Consider the following 24,791-nt stretch of genomic DNA (forward strand, 5'->3'; position numbering starts at 1 on the left):
CTTTGCCCCAGACTCTGTACTTTGGGTGATGGGGCAATCATAAATTTGGGGGATAAACACATACAAAATTGGGTTCTGACCAGTATCATGATTGGCAGGCAAATTATTTTAAGTGGATAGAAGTCGGATGGAGCACCCTCATTTAGGGAGAGGTGTGCAGATATGGGGAGGGTGGCAACTTTCGAGAAGGTGGCAAGTAGAAGGCTTTTTGGGAATTGTTTGATAGGAAATGGGGCAATTATTTAGCGTTTTGGGGGACTCAATTTTAGTTTAATGATGTATGTTTATTATATATATACGTATTGTGTGTGTGTGTGTGTGTGTGTGTGTGTGTGTGTGTGTGTGTGTGTATTTAATGTGACCAGAGGGGTGTTTGTTGGGGGTCAGGGTGGGTTTGATGATTGGGGAGGGGTATTAGTGGGGGTTAAATATTGATTCAATATGTGTTGTGTTTTGCTTTATTGTGTATCTATGAATCAATAAGATAACAATTATAATTTTACTGAACACATCCCATTAAACATTAACAGTGCTGTGGAAAAAGTAAATTAATCCAGCAGTAATAAAGAAAAGTGAATCCATGCTAAATACAACAAAAAAAGTCAGGAGTTTGCATATCTGGCATCCAAGTAATGAAACTAGATTGGAGGTGTGGGTTAGAGATACTTTGACATATAAAATACTCTCACTAGAAGTGGCCGTCCAGCTTTTCATGAGTCTACTAAACAGGAAACATTAAACAGACATGTGTTCATGGCAGGACACCACGAAGGAAGCCACTGCTTTCCAAAAAACATTGCTGCGCTCCTGAAGTTCCTGAAGAAAGTGTTTTGTGGACTGATGAATGTACGGTTGAATTGTTTGGGAAGAACACGCAGCTCTTCGTATGGCATAAAAACAGCACCGCATACAAACATGAAAACATCATCCCAACAGTGCAGTATGGTGGAGGAAACATCATGATTTGGTGGGAAAATGGGAATATCTAGATCTCCTACAGGATAATGTCGGGGTGTCTGTGCACCAGCTGAAACTCAATAGAAGTTGATCAATGCAGCAGGACAATGACACTAAACATCAAAGTAAATCCACTACAGAATGACTTCAAAAAAAGAAAATCCACTTTTTGGAGTGTCCCAGTCAGAGTCCAGACATTAACCCAATAGAGATGCTGTGGAATGACCTCAAGAGAGACACCAGACATCATAAGAATATGTCTGAACTGAAGCAGTTCTGTAAGGAAGTATGATCCAGAATTCCTTCTGAATGTTGTGCAGGTCTAATCCACAGATACCAGAAACACTTGATTGAGGTTATTGCTGCCAAAGGAGGATCGACCAGTTATTAAATCCAAGGATTCACTTACAGCACTGTGAATGTTTAATGGGATGTATTTAATAAAGACATGAAAGATTATTATTGTGTGTTGTTAGATTAAGCACATTGTGTTTGTCTATACTTGTGACTTTAATGAAGATGAGATCACATTTTATGAACAATTAATGCAGAAAACCAGCTAATTCCAAAGGGTTCACTTACTTTTTCTAGCCACTGTATTATTGTTTGTTGGCTTGAATTTGTATTTAGTTCTGCTCTAATTCTTGATTTATAGTGAATCTGTTGTATTAAACAAATATTTATGGGTGTTTCTCCAATTTCAGATTGTAGCTTTTTTTTTTTGGCTATATGTCACATTAATACTATAATAATTACTTGAAAACTGTTTACCAGCCCTTCAGGATTTATTTATTGTACTTTTTTCAAATGCCTTTTATGTTAGATTTGACTGTTCTAGCCTCGTCTCAGACCCAGACTTTCAATAATAACAATCTATAACACATTATACAAATGATTACATGTGTAACATTATGATCATCTAAACAAAGACTGAAATAAACACAAAACATGTAAACAAGCTGTAATTTAGTTAAATTATGCACGGAGTGTGAAAATATGATTTGATTGTGTGTATTAAGGATACATAACATATTAGCTATGAAATTATCCTTAGCAAGACAAAGTCTTCGGTCATTTTATTTGAAAAATGTTACAAATGTAATTTCCATCAGATTAATTTCCTGATTAAAGAATTCTAATAAACACAATGCAGAATTTGAGATGTGCTGGAAATGACACAAAAATGACAAATCTCCTGTGATGAATGTGCACTGTTGGACATTTTAATTAGAGAACTTCACAATGCTGAAAGTGACCAAAGTTGAAGAAACACCCATATACACATAGTTAAAAACCACAAAACAACCCTGTTTGTAATGGTTCTAAAGATGTTTTTCTGTTATGCCAATTCTTACACCAGTTGGGCCCCACATATCGCCGAGCAAACTTTCAGAGACTAAACGGACTACTGGAATCTAGACTACATGCAGGAGACAAGACGTGGACACTTCAGGTTCCCCCTCTATGAAACAGCAGCAGAATAAGCATGTTGTCTCAGATGTGACCTGCAGCTCTTTCTGCTGAACTGTCAGATCTAATCGCACATCATCAGGATCAGACAGACCACTGTCTCCTCCACTTCCACTGGACAGAAAGACATCTGTAATGACTGCAGGACATGAGACAGAGGTATGACCATGGGACCTGACCTACTCCACAAGTTTAATTAGAATATCAGGAGCCATTTCCAGGTGCAGGTGCCAGTAGGGACAGTTGTTTTCTCCGTATTAGTCAGTCATCAGACATCTAGCAGACACTTATATCTGAAGGGACAATCCTGCTTAAGAAACATGAGGTAAAGGGTCTTGATCAAGGTCACAATGATGATGGCTCATGGACATTGAACCAGCAACCTTCTTGTCACAATCTCTGAGCTTCAAGAATACAGCAATTCACCCAAATATGACAATTCTGTTATTATTTGCTTACCATAATGTTGTTCCAAACCTGCATCCATTGTGGTACAGAGAGAGAATAACTGACTGTATTGCACCCATACCTAGACCGCTGACGCTCTGGTGGGCACTGATGGTGGGTTAATGTGGAAACTCCTCCTCTATGGGGCTGTAGGGTATTGTAGCCCCATAACGCTGCACTGAAGACCAACCGTTTGAACTCTAGAACAAAAACTAGCCATCAAAAGCATGGCCCAAAGTTCCCCAGAGTCCAGACTAAACCATCTCACACCCCTGAACCAGCACACCATGACCCAACTGAGAACTGTGAGGATCACCACAACAAACCCACGTCCATTCGTTGAAAGAACTGTCTTGCAACCATGAGAAAACACACCAAAAGAGAAGAGGACAGCTGAAGAACGAATCGCAGAAGTGGCTTGAGATAGGAAGCATGAAGGGGTCACAGGGGACACAGCAATCGCCAATTTACCAAAAGTGAAATGAATAAGTTACCTAAACATGAACATTCTGTCGTCAATTACTCTCTCACAAAGTCGTAGTTCAATGAGTGTGTTTGCATGCACTGTCTCAAACCGATTATGCTAAATAAGCCGGCAATGTGCGTGGTTATGTAAATGCAATATTTTTTAAGGTAAAAAGCGGTGTAATATAATAATGAACCAATCGACACGGGTAGATTTTTTCCCATGCATGTAACTGGCCTTAACACCTTCACTGGCGTTCTTATGTGCGCACATGTCGTGTGCACGCCTCTTCATGGTTTGATGTGAAAAGTAGAGAATTACACAATTATCTCAAATCTCATGAACGCAATTCAATTTCATTGTTGGAAAAAGAGGAATTTAGACATCCCACAAAACATCTCGCTTTGTGAGACAGGGTCTAAACGACATGACAGTGAGTAAGTGATGACATTTTTGGTTGAACTGAATATTGGACAGAAAAGAAAGCTGGCAAACCGCCATCTTTAATTCATTCTGTATGCATCAAAACACTTGTTCATGAATACAGTCTGTGTATGCTGATTTATCCAAAAAGCAGCTGGATATAAACCTATACCTGGATTAAGAGCAATACTTTAACTCAAATGTAACATAAGATAACTGATGCAAAAAGTCTTGCTAAATGTTGAAACCAGCATACAACAGTGTTCAGAGCTGTGGGACGAGCGCTCAGGTTTAAACCAAGAAAGTCCTAAAGGTCAAAGTTTAGTAGTGTTAAGACGACAGACTGCGACCCTAAGAGGTCAAACTAAAACATACTTACAGTGCTAGTCTCTGAGCGAGACATCTGGTTGGCCTTCTGCCGTCGCAGGTCAGATTTGATAAATGCTGTGAAGAGAGAGAGAGACATTTGGTGGATGTATTGCACACTGATGCAAAATTATTAGAGAACATCCGTTTCTTCTCTTTCATTGTGAATAAATCATTATTCTGAACTGACCGTGAAATGAAACTTTCCTTGTTGTAATTATTTGTTTACTTAAAATTACCATATTTTGGGACATGCAAGGTCAATGAGAAACTTAATCAAATAAGCAAGGTGGTCAGTAGGGGACAAATAACACTGTGTTATAACTGTACCCGCTATATAAGGAACATGGTGGCAAATAAACCTTCTGGAGTTTTGTTAGCTTGTATTCAGTCAGAAAGCTTAGATAAGTAGGAAAACAAATAAATGAATTAATTATTTGTAGAAAGCCAGATAGACAGACATACCAGTACATTATACACAGGGCTACATATTTGCATAGATTTACTGGATTTGGATATTTAGGTAGATTTAGTCCAAAAATATAATTGTAAATGTATATTTTTGTTTGTTTGCATGTCATTTCCACTTTACATTGTCGTATTTAGCGCACTACAAAAGAGTGTTACAACTGTCCCAAGGTAGTGTTACAACAGCACCCGCATGAGGACAAATGTAACAACTGCGTTCATTGTCTTCACACACTAATGGTGGCAAACAGGAACTTTGTACATGAAATGGCATGTTTGTTCTGTTCAGTAATTGCCAAGCATAGAAAAAGCTAAAAGTGTTACAACGGTACTCGGTCTACCCTACTATAATGGTTTTTATGTAAGCATACCACCATACATACTGCGGTTGTCTCATAGCACAATGATGGCATCAGAAGTACCCATAAGTACTTTGATATATACAAAGGCAGCAGATGAGTGCAGAAATAAACAAGTGGTCATGTGAGGTGTATTGTTATTTACTTAGTGGTCACGTGATGGGCGTGGTGTTTTATCTAGTGGTCCTGTGACGGGTATGGTGTTTACTGGTCATGTAATGAGAGTGTGGTGTTTTATCTAGCAATCATTTGATGAGTGTGGTGTTTATTGGTCATGTAATGAGTGTGGCTTTAACTGGTCATGTGATATGTGTGGTGTTTAATCTAGAGGTCATGTGACAAGTGTGGATTTAACTGGTCATGTGAGATGTGTGGTGTTTTATCTAGTAGTCATGTGACAAGTGTGGTGTTTAGTGGTCATGTGATAAGTGCGGTGTTTTATCTAGCAGTCATGTGACGAGTATGGTGCTTTGTGGTTGTGTGATAAGTGTGGTGTTTCATCTAGCTGCCATTTGACAATCTAACGGTCATGTAATGAGTGTGGTGTTTAGTGGTCATGTGATGAGTGTGAGGTTTAGTTGTCATGAGATGAGTGTGGTGTTTATTGGTTATGTGATGAGTGTCGTGTTTTATCTCACAGTCAAGTGACGAGTGTGGTGTTTAGTGGTTGTGTGATAAGTGTGATGTTTAATCAAGCGGTCATGTAATGAGTGTGGTGTTTAGTGGTTGTGTGATAAGTGTGATGTTTAATCAAGCGGTCATGTAATGAGTGTTGTGTTTAGTGGTCATGTGATAAGTGTGATGTTTAATCAAGCGGTCATGTAATGAGTGTGGTGTTTAGTGGTTGTGTGATAAGTGTGATGTTTAATCAAGCGGTCATGTAATGAGTGTTGTGTTTAGTGGTCATGTGATGAGTGTGGCTTTAACTGGTCATGTGATATGTGTGGTGTTTTATCGCACAGTCAAGTGACAAGTGTGGTGTTTAATCAAGCGGTCATGTAATGAGTGTGGTGTTTAGTGGTCATGTGATGAGTGTGGCTTTAACTGGTCATGCGATATGTGTGGTGTTTTATCGCACAGTCAAGTGACGAGTGTGATGTTTAATCAAGCGGTCATGTAATGAGTGTGGTGTTTAGTGGTTGTGTGATAAGTGTGATGTTTAATCAAGCGGTCATGTAATGAGTGTGGTGTTTAGTGGTCATGTGATGAGTGTGGCTTTAACTGGTCATGTGATATGTGTGGTGTTTTATCTAGTGGTCATGTGACAAGTGTGGTGTTTAGTGGTTGTGTGATACGTGAGATTTTTAATCTAGAGGTCATGTAATGAGTGTGGTGTTTAGTGGTTGTGTGATAAGTGTGATGTTTAATCAAGCGGTCATGTAATGAGTGTTGTGTTTAGTGGTCATGTGATAAGTGTGATGTTTAATCAAGCGGTCATGTAATGAGTGTGGTGTTTAGTGGTTGTGTGATAAGTGTGATGTTTAATCAAGCGGTCATGTAATGAGTGTTGTGTTTAGTGGTCATGTGATGAGTGTGGCTTTAACTGGTCATGTGATATGTGTGGTGTTTTATCGCACAGTCAAGTGACAAGTGTGGTGTTTAATCAAGCGGTCATGTAATGAGTGTGGTGTTTAGTGGTCATGTGATGAGTGTGGCTTTAACTGGTCATGTGATATGTGTGGTGTTTTATCGCACAGTCAAGTGACGAGTGTGATGTTTAATCAAGCGGTCATGTAATGAGTGTGGTGTTTAGTGGTTGTGTGATAAGTGTGATGTTTAATCTAGCGGTCATGTAATGAGTGTGGTGTTTAGTGGTCATGTGATGAGTGTGGCTTTAACTGGTCATGTGATATGTGTGGTGTTTTATCTAGTGGTCATGTGACAAGTGTGGTGTTTAGTGGTTGTGTGATACGTGAGATGTTTAATCTAGAGGTCATGTAATGAGTGTGGTGTTTAGTGGTCATGTGATGAGTGTGGCTTTAACTGGTCATGTGATATGTGTGGTGTTTTATCGCACAGTCAAGTAACGAGTGTGGTGTTTATTGGTTGTGTGATATGTGGGATGTTTAATCTAGAGGTCATGTAATGAGTGTGGTGTTTAGTGGTCATGTGATGAGTGTGGCTGTAACTGGTCATGTAATATGTGTGGTGTTTTATCTAGTGGTCATGTGACGAGTGTGGTGTTTAGTGGTTGTGTGATAAGTGTGGTGATTTATCTAGCTGTCATGTGACAAGTGTGGTGTGATTCGTGGGATGTTTAATCTAGCGGTCATGTAATGAGTGTGGTGTTTAGTAGTCATGTGATGAGTGTGACGTTTAGTGGTCATGAGATGAGTGTGGTGTTTATGTTAGCATTCATGTGCTAAGTGTGATGGTTTATCAAGTTGTCATGTGATGCATGTGGGGTTTTATCTAGTGGTCATGTGATGAGTGTGGTGTTTTATCAAGCGGCCATGTGATCATTGTGGTGTTCAAAGGTCATGTGTTGAGTTTGGTGCTTATAACTAGTAGTCCTCTGATAAGTGGTGTATTTTAACAAGTGGTCACAAGTGTGGTGTTTTATCTCCATCAGTCGTGTGATGAAAGTGGTGTTTAGTATTCATGTGGTGTTAAGTGGTCAAGTGTTGAGTTTGGCGTTTAGTGTTGGTGTGGTGAGCATTGTGTTTGCACCTGTCATGATGAAGCCAATGAGAAGGAAGACACAGAGGAACATGTTACCAGCCTGTGTGCTAAAGTGATCAATGATTTTGCCTTGAATGATGGTGAATGCGATTCCAAACATCTGCACACAAAACAAAGATCTTTACACAATCACTCTTTTGTTAATCATGCACTAGTTGCTTATGTAAACGTGCAGTTAACTTAATACACCTTCACATCTTCCTCAAAACAGGTAAGCAGGTCCACAAAGTTGGCTGAGGTTTTGGTTAGAATTAGTGATCTGGCAGGCTGATTAATTGGCTGATATTTGGCCATTTTAAGATTATTAACACAGTTGATAATGGTGCCTGCTTGTAGGGATAATTGGTATGAAGGATATTTGTTCAGATATTCACAATTTTCTATCACAATTTACACAATATTAGGCAGGTGGTTTTAATGTTCTGGCTAATGGTGTATACTGTATAAAGGAACAGAACAAATGTTTGACCTGTGCTGAGCAATTGAGCAGTCCTGATGAAGTGCCCTCTGATTCTGGGTAAGTGAGCTCCACTGCAAACTCAAAACCCAGCGGCAGATAACCCGTCATGAAGAACCTTCAGACAGAAGACATCAGAAACACCAGAAATGTACATGTCCTTAAGTACATTTTTTAAATATTTCTTCACTACATTTCATGAAGAGAAAATAAATACTTTTGATTCGATTCTTTTCTAAAGACCCGTTTGGCAGTTTTTGGGACTGCACAATGCAAAAAATAACAACTGTAAATGTAACCTGTATGTGACTCTGATACTGATGTCTGATTTGCGAACGAGGTGAGTTGCTTCTCCTGATCAATTGTTTTCTTTTGAATCTCAAAATCGTTTTGAAAAGCAATCTAAATGAATCATTTAGCAAACCGATTTGAATCAAAATCAGTTTGCTGGATAGTGTGTGTTGTGTGAAATAATGATCAACTTATGTGCCTTGACATTTGTTCAAGTCTCCCGCCTTTCCTGGAGCACTGTTTATATGTGTAATGAAATGTGGCTACTTTTACATTTCACCAAGGTCCCATGTGTATGATTCTACAATGACCAGCTGTGCCATTATTTACATAATTTACTTGTACTTTTGATACTTATGTACATTTAATATCAGTTACATTGATATTTGTATTTTTTTGTCATTAACAATATTTTTATTGATTCCATACACATATTTAAACAAACAACACAACAATACAAAGGAATCAACTTTTATCAGTTATGTGCCTCCCACCCACTCCCAAAAACATGGGCTATGTCCCCATCCTCCAGTTAACATCACCAGCAAGTAGGTGTGTCTTTAAGGCCAAGCCTATATAGTCTAGAGGGAGTCCAATAAAAATGATGCAGAATCTTAAATTGAATGAGGTGCACCCTTGCATCCCTTGACATAGACTTGACATTTTTTGAAATCCTACACATTCTCCATCCTCCAGTACTAAATTCAGGTCTCTCTCCCATAACTTCTTAACAGATGTTAAAACCCTGTACCCTAGATTCTGAATTAGCCTTTAGACTTTCCTCCAAAATCAGCACAGAAAATGTGGAAAAATTCAATCTGGATCAGGTTATTCCCCTGAAATCTAGAATCAGGGTCTCATTAGCTCCATTTATAAGAGTGGTGACAAACTGGACCCTAACAACGACCAAGGCATCTGTGCGAACAGTAACTTAGGTTATTAACCTCAGGTTTTCTACAGTACTTTAAACACCAGACTTTTAGACTTCCTAATGAAGCACAATGCCTTGAGTTTCAATAAAAGCCCAGTAGATTTGATTCAATCTGCATTTTAACCATGAAGGATTGTACCAAAAACTGTATTTGATCATTTAAATTGGAAACAAGTCAACTTTTCCTTCAGCAGCATTGAGAGAAAAAGCATTGCATCCTATTCAACATATCCTGGATAGTATATGTAAATGTTATGGTTGAAAAGTGTTCTTGTGTTATCTTTAAAATAAATGTTGCTTACTTTGATATTATGCTATCTATTGCAATGACAATCAGACAATTTTAAGTGTCCAAATACTTCTTGTGGTCCCTTTAGGTTACAGTATTACGGTCACACTCTTACCCCATTGCTCCTGACGTGAGGAACACGACCCACAGATGACCCAAGTCCAGGGTGAATGTGTAGACGACCATCCCGACAAAAGACAGCAGATAAACTGAGAGTGTCGTCTGTCTGGGAAAAGACAAAGAGAAATAACACGCATGACTGTTGACAAAGTATATGTGAATGTCAAAATATACTCATCAAAATAATTACTCATAAACACTCAGATATAACAATAATGTGTTTAATCGCATCAATAAATAAATGAATTGAGATTACAGGAGAGTTTCAAGAACATCTGCTGACAAAATATCCATCACACATCTATTAAATCCAGTAACACGTTTTTTCTGATGTTGCTAGATGTTGTTCTACTTACAATGAGAAAAAACCTTTTTAATTTGTGTGATGCTGTTGATTTATACTGGTTTCATGAAACACATGAAAATAAAAGCACAAGTCCCTAATTATATCACACTATTGTACTAGAGGCTGAGTGACCTTGTTGACCTCAGAGCAGGTGAAATTCAGGATGTAGGTTGACTTTCATACTGCCTAATGGTGTAAATATTTTCATAAATATCTGAGAAATAACACACACACATATATATATATATATATATAAATATTTGTGCCTATTTTTAGAATTTACATATTTTACTTGCATCAAATTACATTTTTAACAAAGTTAAACGAATAAAAATCTAAATATTATTTTTTGGCATTTCATTTTGTTAAACATTACCCAATAAAATATGATGGATGAATTTTGTTATGAAATTGAAATACAAAAGTTATTTTTTAAACGAACTTCTTCCTTTCTATCAAGACATTATAACTTTGAAAGATATCCATTATATATTTGGGTTTTTCCTGTGTATAAATATGATTTATTGAGTGACGTTCTGAGGACAGGTGGTGTTAGGAGTAGTGTGTGATAATGAAACGGTCAAAATATTGATCAAATAAAGTACACAACTATGAATAAACTAAATGAAATGGTACATCTGTGTTAAGAACATGCTAATGATCATCTATGAAGTGTCAATGTTGCTATTTTCAAAACTGATGTCGGTTTCAGTTGTAGGGAATGTTTTGTCGCATGTGTCAGCTTGTGTCAATCATAAACAGTCTCCTTAGAAAAACAGGGTTCCTGTACATGTGAGACTGTCTTTTTTGGCTATAGCTCTATTTAAACAAACAGTGTACTAAGAAGAAGCACCGTTCTGTACAACCACGCGTAAGATAATGCCCCACTTTACTGCTGCTGCTGGGACCCGCCTGGGGCAAATCTGAGTGGCGATTACAAGTGCCAGGATGATTTGTGCTCATTGAAAGGGCAGTTTTTAAACCAGAGCTTCATTACAGTGAAGAGTCTTTATAATGGGTATGGAAATGTTTGATAGATTAGTGTGTAATGCAAAATAACTTTTCAAATAAATGCTATTTTTAATGCCCCAATTCAACACCATTATATTTTAATGAGTTATATAGAATGTAGTAAAGTCTAATTTGACCAAAATTTTGCTTTTATTGAAATTAAATATTGTGATTTCACTAAAATGCCTAACCCTTGTGTTACGTTCATGCTGGAGCAACACTCGCAAAAATGTCCAGACCAGTCTTTGTGTAACCCATCTTTTCCAAACTACACAACACTGCTTTCATAGTTATAACACAATCTTTCAATTTTTGCATTTTTGGGGGGACTTTATGTATTTAGAACTCAATTAGCTCAAATTACACCATTATATATGTTTATATATATAAAATTGTTACCTTTAATTGAGTAAAAAGCCAAGTTGAATATTTATGAAAACACTGGAGTGCCATAACAATGTCAAGTATAGCCTATAGGTGGCCTCAGAGTTCCCCTTATTGTGGAATAGTGTCTGTAACCCAATGCTGTACCTTAATATATAGATATTATCACAGTTAAACATTTGGATGTATATTAGAGCTGTCAGAATTAAAGTGTTAACACATACGATTATTTAAAAAAACCTTTAATGCGTACGTTATTCTAATTTGCAATTAACGTGTTACAGTTAACACACCATCAGGAATACTCCAGCAGAAACACTTGTTGGGAAGGGCGGAACCTTTGCGATGTGTCCGCCCGGAGTCATTATACTGATGCCACACACACACACACACACACACACACACACACACACACACACACACACACACACACACACACACACACAACAGCGCTTCTCTGTCAGTGATAACATGATGGAGGAAAGAGCTCTTAGCACTATTTGATGTACAAAACAAGCCCAGATGGACTTGATAGACATCAAGTATTTTAAGCCTATGTAAGGTGCATTTTAATTACCAAAGAAGCACGCCAAGTCTTAAATATCACCCAAACACAGAATGGACATTTTTGTCCGTATGCGCTTTTCATGTGGAGTATAAAGCGACTCTTAACTCTGACATTGATGCTCTGACGCGAATCGTGATGAACAGATTTAATGATCACTGCAATGAATATACAACCTATGTGAGGACTAGTTCTTTCAATTAGTCAAACTCACACTTAGACTTGGGAAAAATTTCATGTTACTTGAATATATTTATACTGTGGAAAGGTTTGTTTGAAAATGTTATTAAAGCATTATATTGATACATTTTGTTCTGTTTTCTTTCCAAAGATGGAAATGAATGCATTTTAATAGGAAAAGTAGTATATGTATTGTTTCAAATTTCAGCATTTTCAAAATCTGAAAAACATCAGCACCTACTTTACATCATCACACGCTTGGCCCCACCCACTACTTTAACATGTTCTTTTCTGCCCAGAGAGATGATATAACAAGAACTTTCCATCAATTCAGTTCTGCATTCTTGAAACATGTGCAGAGTGAGTAATAATGCCTGTAATCTCTGATCTAACTCTGCAAATCCTCTAAAACAGTAAAAATAAACAGCAGGTTCATTATGAAGAAAAGCTCATTACAGGCTAACTGCAGTTACCTCAGTTTATTATTAAGTGTACTTAGATTTCTGCACATTTTCTGTTTGTTACTTCAGGAAATGCACATGTATTGACATTCAAATGAGATGAAATCTAACCTTGCATTTCCTGATTACACAATTATTTCAATAAGTAGCTAGTTAACTTCAGTCACAGCAGGACTTCCCTCTCAGGCCATGTCCACATTCATTCATTCATTTCACTACATTCACAGCTCTCATCCACACTAGAGCTCTCCATTAACACATTTGGATAACGATGACTAGTGTTCAATGGCAGTTGGCATACTAGTTTACAAAGTAACTTTGAATGTTTTTGTTGAGATAAAATCACTTAATAACCTTTTCTTAGTAAGTTATATCTAGTACAAATTGTCTCACTATAACCCATTTGTTTTTGTGGTAATCAACATTATGCCACAAACACTGTTGATTGAGCTGAACTTGTATTGAACCTGGAATATTCCTTTTATTACACACTGGCCAGGAAATATTTATAGGGGTGACATCATAACTAATCAAATACTTTTGAGAGTTCACTATAATATGAAAACATACTGTAACTTTCAGACCTCAAAACTCAAACATTTCACAAACAGGGGCAATTTTTCAAGACAGCAGGAAACCTGTTCCTGTTCAATTCTTAGGCTCATAGAGAGGTTTGAAATGGTCATGAAAAACTGTATGATTTATTTATTTATTTTGCTGCAAGAAAGCTATACTAACTTTATGAACTACATTGGCAATAAAACGTATGTGAACCCTCTGGAATTAGCACAGCCACCCTGACATTATCCTGTAGGATATCTTGATGGATTTGGGAATTCATTTTTCCCTCGATGATGGCAAGCGGTCCAGGCCCCGAAGCAGCAAAGCAGTCCCAAATCACGATGCTCCCTCCACCGTACTTCACCGTTGGGATGATGTTTTCATGTTTGTATGCAGTACCCTTTTTATGTCATATGTAGTGCAGCATTTTTGGAAAGCAGTGGCTTCCTTTATGATGTCCATGCCATGTCTGTTTAATGTTTTCTGTATATTAGACTCATGAACAGAGATGTTACCAGTTCCAATGATTCCTTCAAGTATTTATCTGTCACTCAGGGGATCTTTTTTACCTCATTGAGCATTCTGCGGTGTGTCGTTAAGAGTCATCTTGCCAGGACGGCCACTTCTAGTGAGAGTACCCATAGTACTAAATCATCTCCATTTATAGAGAGTTTGTCTAACTGTTGACAGATGAATATCTAAACTCTTCCAGATAACTTTGTAACCCTTTCCAACTTTATGCAAAGCAACAATTCTTGATCATAGGTCCTCTGAAATCTCTTTTTGCGAGGCCTGGTCCACATCAGCAGATGCTTCTTGTGAATAGAAAACTTAAAATGTTTGAGTGCTATTTATAAGTCAAAGTAGCTCTAACCCACACCTCCAATCTCGTTTTTATTAACTGGGTGCCAGGATTGCCAACTCCTGAATCTAATAGAATTTTTTGGACATCTTCAGCCTAGGGGTTTACTTACTTTTTCCACATTACTTTGAATGCTAAATAAGAGGTGTTCAATAAAGACATGAAAGATTATAATTGTTTGTGTGTTGTTAGATTAAGCACATTGTGTTTGTCTATAATTGTGACTTTCATGAAGCTGAGATCACATTTATGACCAATTAATGCAGAAAACCAGCAAATTTACATTTATTCATTTGGCAGACGCTTTTATCCAAAGTGACATATAAAAGAGGAATACATCATAAGTGATTCAACTTAAGGAGACAGTGGTACGAAAAGTGCTGTATTACAAAGTTTCACTAGCATCAGATTAGGAGTAATCAAAACAGACTGAAGCACAATAAAGTAAAGATGTTTTATTTTGTGACTGGTTAAGCGCTCATGGAAAAGATGTGCTTTTAACCAGTTGTTTTAAGACAGAGAGTGAGTCAGCTTCACGGATGGAGTTTGGAAGGTCATTCCACCAACGTAGTACGATGAAACCCGGGAAAGTGTTTTGGTGCCTCTTTGTGTTGGTACAACAAGGCGCCATTCCTTAGCCGACCGCAGGCTTCTGGTGGGAACGTAGCTCTGCAGAAATTATTTTAGGTATGCTGGAGCAGACCCAGTGACTGTTCTGTATGCCAGCATCAGAGCTGTGAATTTGATACGTGCATCAACCGGCAGCCAGTGAAGTGAGACAAGGAGTGGTGTAACATGCACTCTCTTTGATTCATTAACCAGCTAATTCCAAAAGGTTCACATAATTTTTCTTGCCACTAACAGTGGAGCTCTGGAAACAATATATACTGCATATATAAAAATTGTTGGAAATTGCTCCTTAGAACTGTACATCTGCACTGTGTGTATATTGTCAAGATGTATAGCTCACTTGTAAGTCTTGGTTTTGTCCAGCCAGATTCCACAGATGAGAGAGCCGACCATCCCAGCGATAACAAGAGTCAAACCAATCCTCCCAGCACTCACCTCTTCACCCTGTGAGCGAGACGATAAATATTATAAGAGTCATGTATCATGGTAGTCCAAGGGTCTTTAAATAAGACTTCTTTTTGTTAATGCAAGCACCATTCAGAAGTGTCATATAGCTAACAGCAGGGTGTTAAACCCTGAGATCATGTAATGTGACTTGTGGATGTTGACAGCGAGACTCACAGGGTAATGCTCCATGATCATTCTGTTCAACAGAGTGGAAACGCTGTAGAAACAGCCCACATTCAGTCCTGTGAAGCACAAAGATAATGAGAAACATGCTGTCATAGAAATATATACATTTTTTGCTGGTTTCACTGGCAATACTCGTTCCCTCATCTAGAGAGAACCAAGGTTACGTTAGGTAACCGATACGTTCTCTTACGAGAGGTTCTCTCGTATTGCGTAAGCTAGCTTACGCTACGGGAACCCATTGTCAACGCCGTGCGCACCAAGCATCCACTGTATGAGCCCCAGGGAATTAGGGGGGACCGGGGAGCCCTTATGAGTGGGGAAATAATATTTGGCCGGCAAGAATGCGGGTCGTTGATTGTGTAATACATAAGCACATAGTGGGAAGGGAACGACAGAGGCGGTGCGGTCTGTGTGGAATGTGACCCATCAGTGCAGCTCACCAGGGGAGCTGTAGCGTATTAAACCGCTAGTAGTTTTGCCTGCAGAGCGGGCACTTCCATATTGTAAAATCTGACAAAGGTGGAGGGAAGTCCATCCCGCTGCCACACATATGTCGTGAATGGAAATCCAGCTGGACCATGCCCACGAGGATGCCATGCCTCTAGTGGAGTGAGCCCTAATGCCCAGCGGGCATGGCAGGATCTTTTGACGCGTATGCAGCAGCAATAGCGTCCACTATCCATCTAGATAGTGTCTGTTTCGAGCGGCGAGACCTTTGGTGCGCCCTCGAGCGAAACAAAAAGCTGCTCAGAGCGTCTGAAAGCGGCGGAGCTGCGCAGTATACAATCTCAGTGCTCTGACCAGGCAAAGGAGATTGGCGTCGCGTTCACTATCGGGTGCTGGCAGCGCCGATAGGGAAATGACCTGTGCTCTGAAAGGAGTACCGATCACCTTGGGAACATAGCCGTGTCTAGGCTTTAAAATGACCTTGGAGTCACTTGGTCCAAACTCAAGACACGCAGCGCTGACAGACAGTGCGTGAAGGTCTCCCACACGTTTGACTGATGACAGGGCAGTCAGAAAAACGGTTTTGAGTGAAAGGTATTTCAAATCCACGGATTGAAGTGGTTCGAAAGGGGGGGGCTTTCATAGTTTCGAGGACTATAGAAAGATCCCAGATAGAAACCGATGGGTGGCGCGGGGGGTTCATCCTTCTAGCTCCCCTGAGGAAGCGGATGACCAGCTCGTGTTTACCCCATGACTGGCCGTGCAGGGGTTCAGCGAACACCGCAACGGCCGCCACATACACTTTGAGCGTGGATGGGGATCTGCCCTTATCCAGCAGCTCTTGTAGGAATACGAGCAGCGACGACACCCCACATGTCCGCGGGTCCAGGTCTCTGTCGGTGCACCATTTTGAGAACACAGACCATTTTGACGCATAGAGTCTTCTCGTGGAAGGGGCTCTAGCGTGTATGATGGTGTTTATTACTCCTTCTGGCAGAGCGACGGGTAGTCGTTGATCACCCACGCATGCAGCGCCCAGCGCTCTGGGTGGGGATGCCAGATTGTGCCGTGAGCTTGAGAGAGGAGATCTGCTCTCACTGGGATGGGCCACGGCGCTGTCAGTGACAGCTGCGTAAGCTCCGGGAACCATGTCTGATTCTCCCAACGCGGGGCTATGAGGAGCACCGAGTGACGCGTTTCCTGATCCTCTGCATTACCTGTGGCAATAGCGAGACGGGAGGGAAGGCGTAAGCGGGCGTCTGGGCCAGTCCTGGGCCAGCGGCGTCCTCGCTTTCGAGAAAAATATTGGGCAGTGAGAGTTCTCTTTGGACGCAAAGAGGTCTATCTCTGCTCTGCCGAATAGGTGCCATAACGTCTGGACTGTTTGAGCGTGCAGGGACCATTCCCTGGGGAATATTGTCTCTGGACAGTCTGTCCAGGCCGTCGTTCAGGTGGCCTGGCACGTGCGTCGCCCTCAGCGAGCGCAGGTGGCACTGGGACCAACTCAGTATGCGTTTCGATCAGATGGAAGAGGTTCCTGGATCTGACACCGCCCTGACGGTTTAGGTAGGATACCACAGATCTGTTGTCCGAACGGACCAGGACGTGGTGACCCTGAATGACCGGGAGAAAGCGCACGGCGCGTACTCGACCGCTATCATTTCCAGACAATTTATGTGAAGGAGCTTTTCCTGAACTGACCATAGGCCGAAAACCGGAGAGCCCTCGCAGACCGCGCCCCAACCCGTGTTGGACGCGTCTGTCGAGATGACTTTTCGGCGAGATACAGCTCCCATTGTCACTCCTCGCTGATACCATTCGGCCACTGTCCAGGGCTGCAGAGCTGATATACAGGTCTGAGTCACCTTGATGGGCTGGCGGCCTGTGGCCCAAGCCCGGCGAGACGCGCGGGTGTTTAGCCAATGCTGAAGCGGGCGCATGTGCAGTAAACCCAGCTGAAGTACTGCTGCGGCTGAGGCTATGTAACCTAGCACTCTCTGGAATGTCTTCAGAGGCGTGAGGCTGTTCATCTGAAAAGATGCGGCTAGTCGCTGAACACGGCGCGCGCGCTGTGTAGATAAGCGAGCCGTCATTGCCACAGAGTCTAGTTCTATTCCAAGGAAGGAAATTGTCTGACTGGGCTGTAGTGAGCTCTTGGTCCAATTGACTGCAAGACCCAAACTGTTCAGATGGCTGAGGAGAACTGCTCTGTGAGACAGAAGCTCCATATGTGACTGTGCCATAATCAGCCAGTCATCCAAATAGTTCAAAATTCGCAAACCCTGACTCCACAGGGGTGCGAGCGCCGCATCCATGCACTTCGTGAAAGTACGGGGTGCTAAGGACAGGCCGAACGGGAGGACGGTGTATTGATAAACCTGGCCGTCGAGGCGAATCTCAAGAATGGCCTGTGACGGATTTATCTGAATCTGAAAGTATGCATCTTTCAGATCGAGAGAAATAAACCAGTCCCCTGGCGCACATGCGCGAGGAGTTTCCTGATTGTAAGCATTTTGAACGGTCTTTTTGCAAGCACCTTGTTCAAAACCCTGAGATCTAATATGGGTCTGAGGCCGCCGTCTTTCTTGGGAACAAGAAAATAACGGCTGTAAAGCCCCGACTCGCTCAGAGAGGGTGGCACTTTCTCTATGGCCCTTTTGCACAGAAGGCTTGCTATTTCTGAACGAAGCATGCACGCTGCTTCCGTGTTCACAGTGGTTTCGAGCCGCACTCTGAAGCGAGGAGGGCGGCGATCGAACTGTAGCAAATAGCCCTGTTGTATTGTGCTTAACACCCACTTGGATATCCCTGGAATAGCTTCCCACGCTTTGAAGCATAACGCTAGAGGGTGAATGGCCAATTCGCTCTGATTGCCGCACACAGAGGGCTGAACAAAATGTGTGAGCGCGTTTAGTGTGTTCATGCATGATTGCTCGCAGACAGCATGAACAGGCTGTTTTGTGAGTGACTTCCCGATTTGAATGAATGGGGAAAGAGTCACATCTGTTACGTGATGCGCAAGCATAGTCATGGGCACTGGACTTACACACAGAGGAATGTTTGCTGGCCGTGTAACAGAGCGGGCAGAGAATGGGCGCGCGCACGTATTCGTGGGCGCATTTATTGACTCTAGCGCTCGAGCGGTTCGTAACCGCTTTATGTGAGCGTGCTCTGGTGGGGACACGAGACATGCAGTGCTTGTGTGCAGAAGTGAACACTGGATTGTGGGCACATTTTCTACACATAGGGCTGGTCGTGTGACAGAGCGGCCAGAGAATGGGCGCCGCACGCATTTGTGGGCGCCTTCATTGACTCTGACGCTCGAGCGGTTCAGTAACCGCTTTATGAGAGCGTGCTCTGATAGGGGCACGGGATGTGTTATGCTTGTGTGTAGGGGCGAACACTGGGTTGTGGGCACATTTTCTACACATAAGACATGTTTGCTCTTTACAAGATTTATTTGGGTCGCCGTGAAACGGCGTTTGAGTGCTGAGCAAGCGGGCAGTGTCACTGGCTTGTTGGCTGCTAAATTCACCACTGTAGTAGCCTGAGAGAAGGGGACTGACAGGGGGCAAAGCTTTGACGGTGGTCCGGCCGTGGCGGGACTGAGCCGTCGTTTGTTCAACAAAGTTAGGAAGACTTCGGTTGCTCTGGTTTCAGCGTTACTTTAAATCGAGGCCCGCGGGGGGGGCGGCGGTCTGCGGCGGCTGTCTGAGCGCGATCGAGGGCGGCCGCCCTGTCGACGCTGAGAAGTCTGAGATTGTTGAGCTGGGCGCTGTGAAGAGGCTCGTGCAGGAGGCTGATCACGTGAGCGGCCTGCAGAGGAGCTAGCGCAACGCGGCAGGAAGAGGTTCATGGCTTGAGTGGCTTTCTGGACTTCTGAGAAGCGGTCAACAATGCCACTCACCGCGGAGCCGAAGAGACCGGTCGGAGAGAGCGGTGCGTTGAGGAACGTGGAGCACTCTGCTTCTCCCATGTCGGCTAGCGTTAGCCACAGGTGTCTCTCGGTCACAGTCAGCGAGGCCATGCACTTCCCTAGGGCTTGAGCTGCAGCTTTGGTAGCGTGAAGGGCAAGGTCTGTCGCGCTTCGTAGATCAGTAACAGCCTCTGGGTGCCTGCCTTTCTCATCCCACTCCCGAAGAAGGTCCGCTTGTAGGATCTGTAAAACGGCCATGGAGTGCAGAGCAGATGCGGCTTGGCCGGCGGCGGAATAGGCGCGGCCAACATAGGCTGAAGTCGCTCTGCAGGCCTTAGACGGGAGCACAGGCTTAGACCGCCATCTCGCGGAGGGCGGGCAAAGGTGTGCTGCTACCGAGTCCTCGACCGGAGGGATGGAGGAGTAGCCTCTCTCGGTGGCGCCGTCCACCGACGCGAGAGAGGTGGAGACGTGGGAACGGGTCCTGGCCGAAAAAGGAGTGTTCCACGACTTTGCAAGCTCCGTGTGTAGTTCCGGCAGGAAGGGAGCGGCCCGGGCCGCGGGTGTAGAGTGGCGATGGCTTTGAAGAAAGCAGCCATCGAGTCTGTTGGGTGCCTGCTCAGGGGGCGGTGACCACTCGAGCCCGAGGCGGTCGACGGCCTGTGTGAGGAGGCGTGTTAACTCCCCTTCGACTCGGCGCGGGTCCTGCTGGATTCCTGGGCCGAGGAGGAGGCTTGGGAGCCTGACCACTCCTCGCTGTCCGAAGCCATGATGGAACAGCAGGCCTTATCCTCTGCCTCGTCATCCGAGATGGCAGCAGTGCGGCTGCTCGGCGGCAACTGCGCGTCCCGGGGGGGCGGGGAGGGTGAAAACGATGCTCGAGGGAGAGGCTCCGGTGAGGCAGTCGCTTCAACCACAGTTTCCGGCAGCCTTTGGGAGCGGCGCTTCTTTCTGCGCGGCGGAATGTAAGGCGGCGCGGCGGCTTCTGCTTTGAGCGCTTCGAGTCGAGCCCGCAGGGTCGACATCGGTAGCTCCTCGCAGAAATCGCATCCGCCCTCAGCGAGGGCGAGCTCTGCGTGCCCCAGTCCCAGGCAGAGAGCGCAGATGATGTGGCGGTCTCCGGTGCTGAGAAGGGCGCGACATGAGGTGCAAGTGGAACGAGGCATCTTGAAAAAGACGCTCGTACTCTTTTGTGAGTAGTTCGTAAGAACTAGCTTGCTGAATAAAAAGGATACGTCGTCGGATGGCATAGCTTGCAGGATGGCTGAAGGTGGCTGAGACGGCCGGCTTCTTCTAGCGCTGTCCACGCTTGCTTGATGCCCCTCGAACGGCGACGCGGCTTCCAGGTCAGCGATGCGAAGAGCTTCGCTGAAGAGATGAAAATCAGGGTTCCAGCCTACGAACTACACTTATATGCACTCTAGTCATGCCCATTTTGGCGGGCTTTGATGCAGTGAGCGCGCGGACGCCTCTCATTGGATGCGAGTTCGCCCAAGCTCGTCTATAGGCTGCAGCAGTTGCCGCAGAGCAACCTATGAGCTCGCTAGATAGCACGCTCAAGGTCTGCAGCTGCCGTTAACAATGGATACAAAAATTAAGGATAATTTTTTGGCTTCAATATCTCAGAAAAGATGAATCTTTCCCGTAGCGTAAGCTAGCTTACGCAATACGAGAGAACCTCTCGTAAGAGAACACAGCATCAGATGACTGATACTAGCTTGACTATGAGATATGTCAACACAAATATGGCTTGTTATTTATGTGTTATCTCTTTATCAAGTAGGATTAGCTGCAGGCCAGAGCGCTTCAAATGGGGCGGGATCTCTAAAAGAGGGCGGGTTAGCTCTGGAAGGGGGTGTGGTCAGCTTCACTTCCACAGAGTTAGGGGCTCCCTACATCTTTGCTGGTGGTTTGGAGCATATGCCCCTTTTTGGGGCACTGCCTGCATTCGTGTCCTTTTTTTGTCCTGCTTTTATGTGGATGAGGCAATGTGATGTGGACTAATGACTTCAAATGCCCATTCAATGCTGTCGATCGTCAGTAAGTCTGAAAAGATGTATATCGTAGAGTCTGACATAGAAGATAGTTGATGTCGCACAGTCTGTCTTGGCATCTCTACTGGGGTCATATCGTACGGTCTGACATGCAGCAATCGTAAAGGATAGAAACAATCGTACAGTATGAACCGGTTTAAAACACAACACAGGAGTCTCAGCATGCTTTTTTGAAACTTGGAATTTCCTTTAACCTTGACACGATGTCTAAAAAACCTGTTGGTTTTTCATTGATTACAAACCCGAACCAGAATTCATACTAAAACTGACCCAAACCCAGCTGTTTCTCTGGGCCTTTTGGATACAACTGCTATTCAGACATGTTTTTTTTTTTTACACAAAAGTTAATTAAAAATGCAAAACAAACATTAACTAAGACAATAACTAGACATCGCTTGCTGCACTAAATTAAACATGCACTAAATAAAGTTGTATGACAGCCATGTAGCATACTACTGTTCAAGTATATATCATTGCACAAGGCATAATGTTTCACATACTCTTTTTAAATATATATATTAAATACAAATAAATGCACAGCATTCTATAAGTAGCAAGATAGTATTCCACTGTGAACTTAGGGTGAATCTCAATTCAAAGAATGCGGAGAACGGACTTGTGTTCTTATTAAGACCAGTCTTGCCAAGCTACCTTAAAAGAATTTGGAAGGGAAGGAGGACGTAGAACACATCTATCAAAGTACAGGTCTCTGCAGAACAGTAATGGGTGTTTTCAAATCTGTGGGCGTTTTCAAACCGGGATGGGCGTTTCTAAACTATCCAATGAAAGTAGGGAATCTCAATGGTTTAAAAACGCCCACTGATTGGGAAAAGCCCATTTTTGTTCTGCAGAGATACATTCTCCATCTATTGGGAGCTTTTAAAGGGAAATTAGGAGGCGAGAACTGACTTGACAATATAAATAATATTTGAATTATAAACTGAACCAAAAGACAAACACACACACAGGTTTCTCTCTCTCTCTCTCTCTGTCGGACTGCCGTCTTCGGTCAGCCTTTATCCCTCTCGAGGGTTAATTAGCCTGATTAGGGGCCGGGTGTGCAGAATCACAACCCGGCCCCGCCCTCCGCCCAGCCACACAGCCATAGTCTGGTATAATCAGGGGCCGGTTGCATAAACATAGCCATTAACTTAAGACTGCATCTAACAATTAGTTTGACTAGCTAATGACGCCATAGAAAGCCTGTTGCACAAAACAAGCTCACAGTTGTCTTTAGTAAGACAGTCTAATTTGCATTGCATTGTGGGAAAAATAAGACACTGAACAGCTTAAAAAAAATGGCGACAGTGGACGCTCAATAAATTTTTTATTCGCTGAGAATATTTGCTTATTAGAGGACTACAGTGCTTCAAAATGTATTTTAATGAACACATTTAGTGATTTAACCCATATAATTAAAAACACAACATTTTGTTACCATTTTTGAAGTCAAAGTCTTCAACCAAGTCTCAACTCAAGCCCCTTTCAGCCCCCACTGTCTCAGCTGACAGTTATTTTCATTGGCAAAATGGAATGTAAACAAAAGTTAGCCTGAGGTGTGCTGTCTAACATTTTGGTCTTTAATTAGACTGGTCTAAGTTTTTATGCAACTGACTGAAAAAATTAAGACCAACATTTTAGACGACTAACTAGTAAGACTAGTCTAAAACAGTCTTATGCAACCGGCCCCAGAAGCTAAACTCTCATGACCTTTGACCCCAGTTATATGATCTGGCTAACACATTCACTAGCAGAACAGTTAGTCTGCAAATGTGTGCACAACACAATGTCTTTGCAATTGTTGACCTTTTTTATTGGATTGAATTCTTTTTATATACACACACAACACTATTCCATTTTATATTATTTCTATTTATAATCAACATGTGAGAACAGCAACAACTGATGATAGAATAATAATGCTGTTCAACATCCAGAACATCATTCCAGAGCTCCCATCTAAAGATGGCTTTGAGCTGATGTAGACACACTGATATTACATCACATTGAAACGCTGATAACAGTCTGAATAATATCGCATGAGATTTCAACTGATCTCCTTATCTAATCTGACTTGTGTTATCAGTGCAGACCTATTAAGTAAAATATGTGTAGAATGTGTTTTAAGTTGATGTATACCGTAACTGATGATGAGTAGGATGAAGGGTTTGTTGCTGAGCAGTCTCCCGATCGATGCCGTGTACGAGTATTGTCCCGCGGGAGTGTTTCTGAGAGCAGCTTGAGCCGCAGACGGCGGTATTTCTGGTTTATCCTGAAACACTGAAGCACACGGTCAGTCTAATCAGCGCTGTGAATAATTAACCACAGATGAAAATCTGACTTCAAAAAGCATGACACTTTTCACTAGATCACAATCAAGTATATCACAACAACACTTACCAGCACTGAAAACAATAAAGAGCCCTTAGATCATACAGTGGAGATTCATTCACATTTTATTTGTATATCGGCATTTCACAATATATGTTGTTCCAAAACAGCTTTAATGTATAGACATCTGACCTCTTGGGTGTTCATTTATTAATTGTTATAGATAACGTGATTATGAATTCAGCTACCAATGAAATACCAACAGGTAAATGAAATTTACCTGTCCCGGGTCATTTTTGACCCGGGACAGGTAAAGAATATGTTATAAATACTGTATATTTTTTAGTACTGGAACCAAACATTGTGACTGTCAAGTCCATCAAAACACACAAAACTGAAAAGAAAATGTATTTTTGTCTATAATTGTTTAAGAGAAATAACAATTTAAAACAAATCGTTCCTTCCAGTGTCTGAACGGGTCAATTTTGACCCATGTGGAAAGAACTAGTTATGACTTTCACCTTTGGACTTTCTGGATGTTACACAATTTTAAATAGTTTTTTTGTACATCTATGAATCAAATTTGACCTCAGAATATTTCAAATATTCTCAAATTGAGCTCCTAGCCACATATTGTTCTCTGGCTCCCCCAACTGCATCTTTAACACAAATCGCATCCTCTCT

At 42.2% G+C, this 24,791-nt stretch overlaps 1 pseudogene; it reads right to left on the minus strand.

Annotated features, from left to right (window-relative positions):
- The window catches only part of LOC127657288 (feline leukemia virus subgroup C receptor-related protein 2-like), a 44,208-nt pseudogene that overhangs the window by 2,469 nt on the left and 16,948 nt on the right, over positions 1 to 24,791 (minus strand).

The sequence above is a fragment of the Xyrauchen texanus genome, chromosome 16 (genome assembly GCF_025860055.1).
Source record: "Xyrauchen texanus isolate HMW12.3.18 chromosome 16, RBS_HiC_50CHRs, whole genome shotgun sequence".
NCBI lineage: Eukaryota > Metazoa > Chordata > Actinopteri > Cypriniformes > Catostomidae > Xyrauchen > Xyrauchen texanus.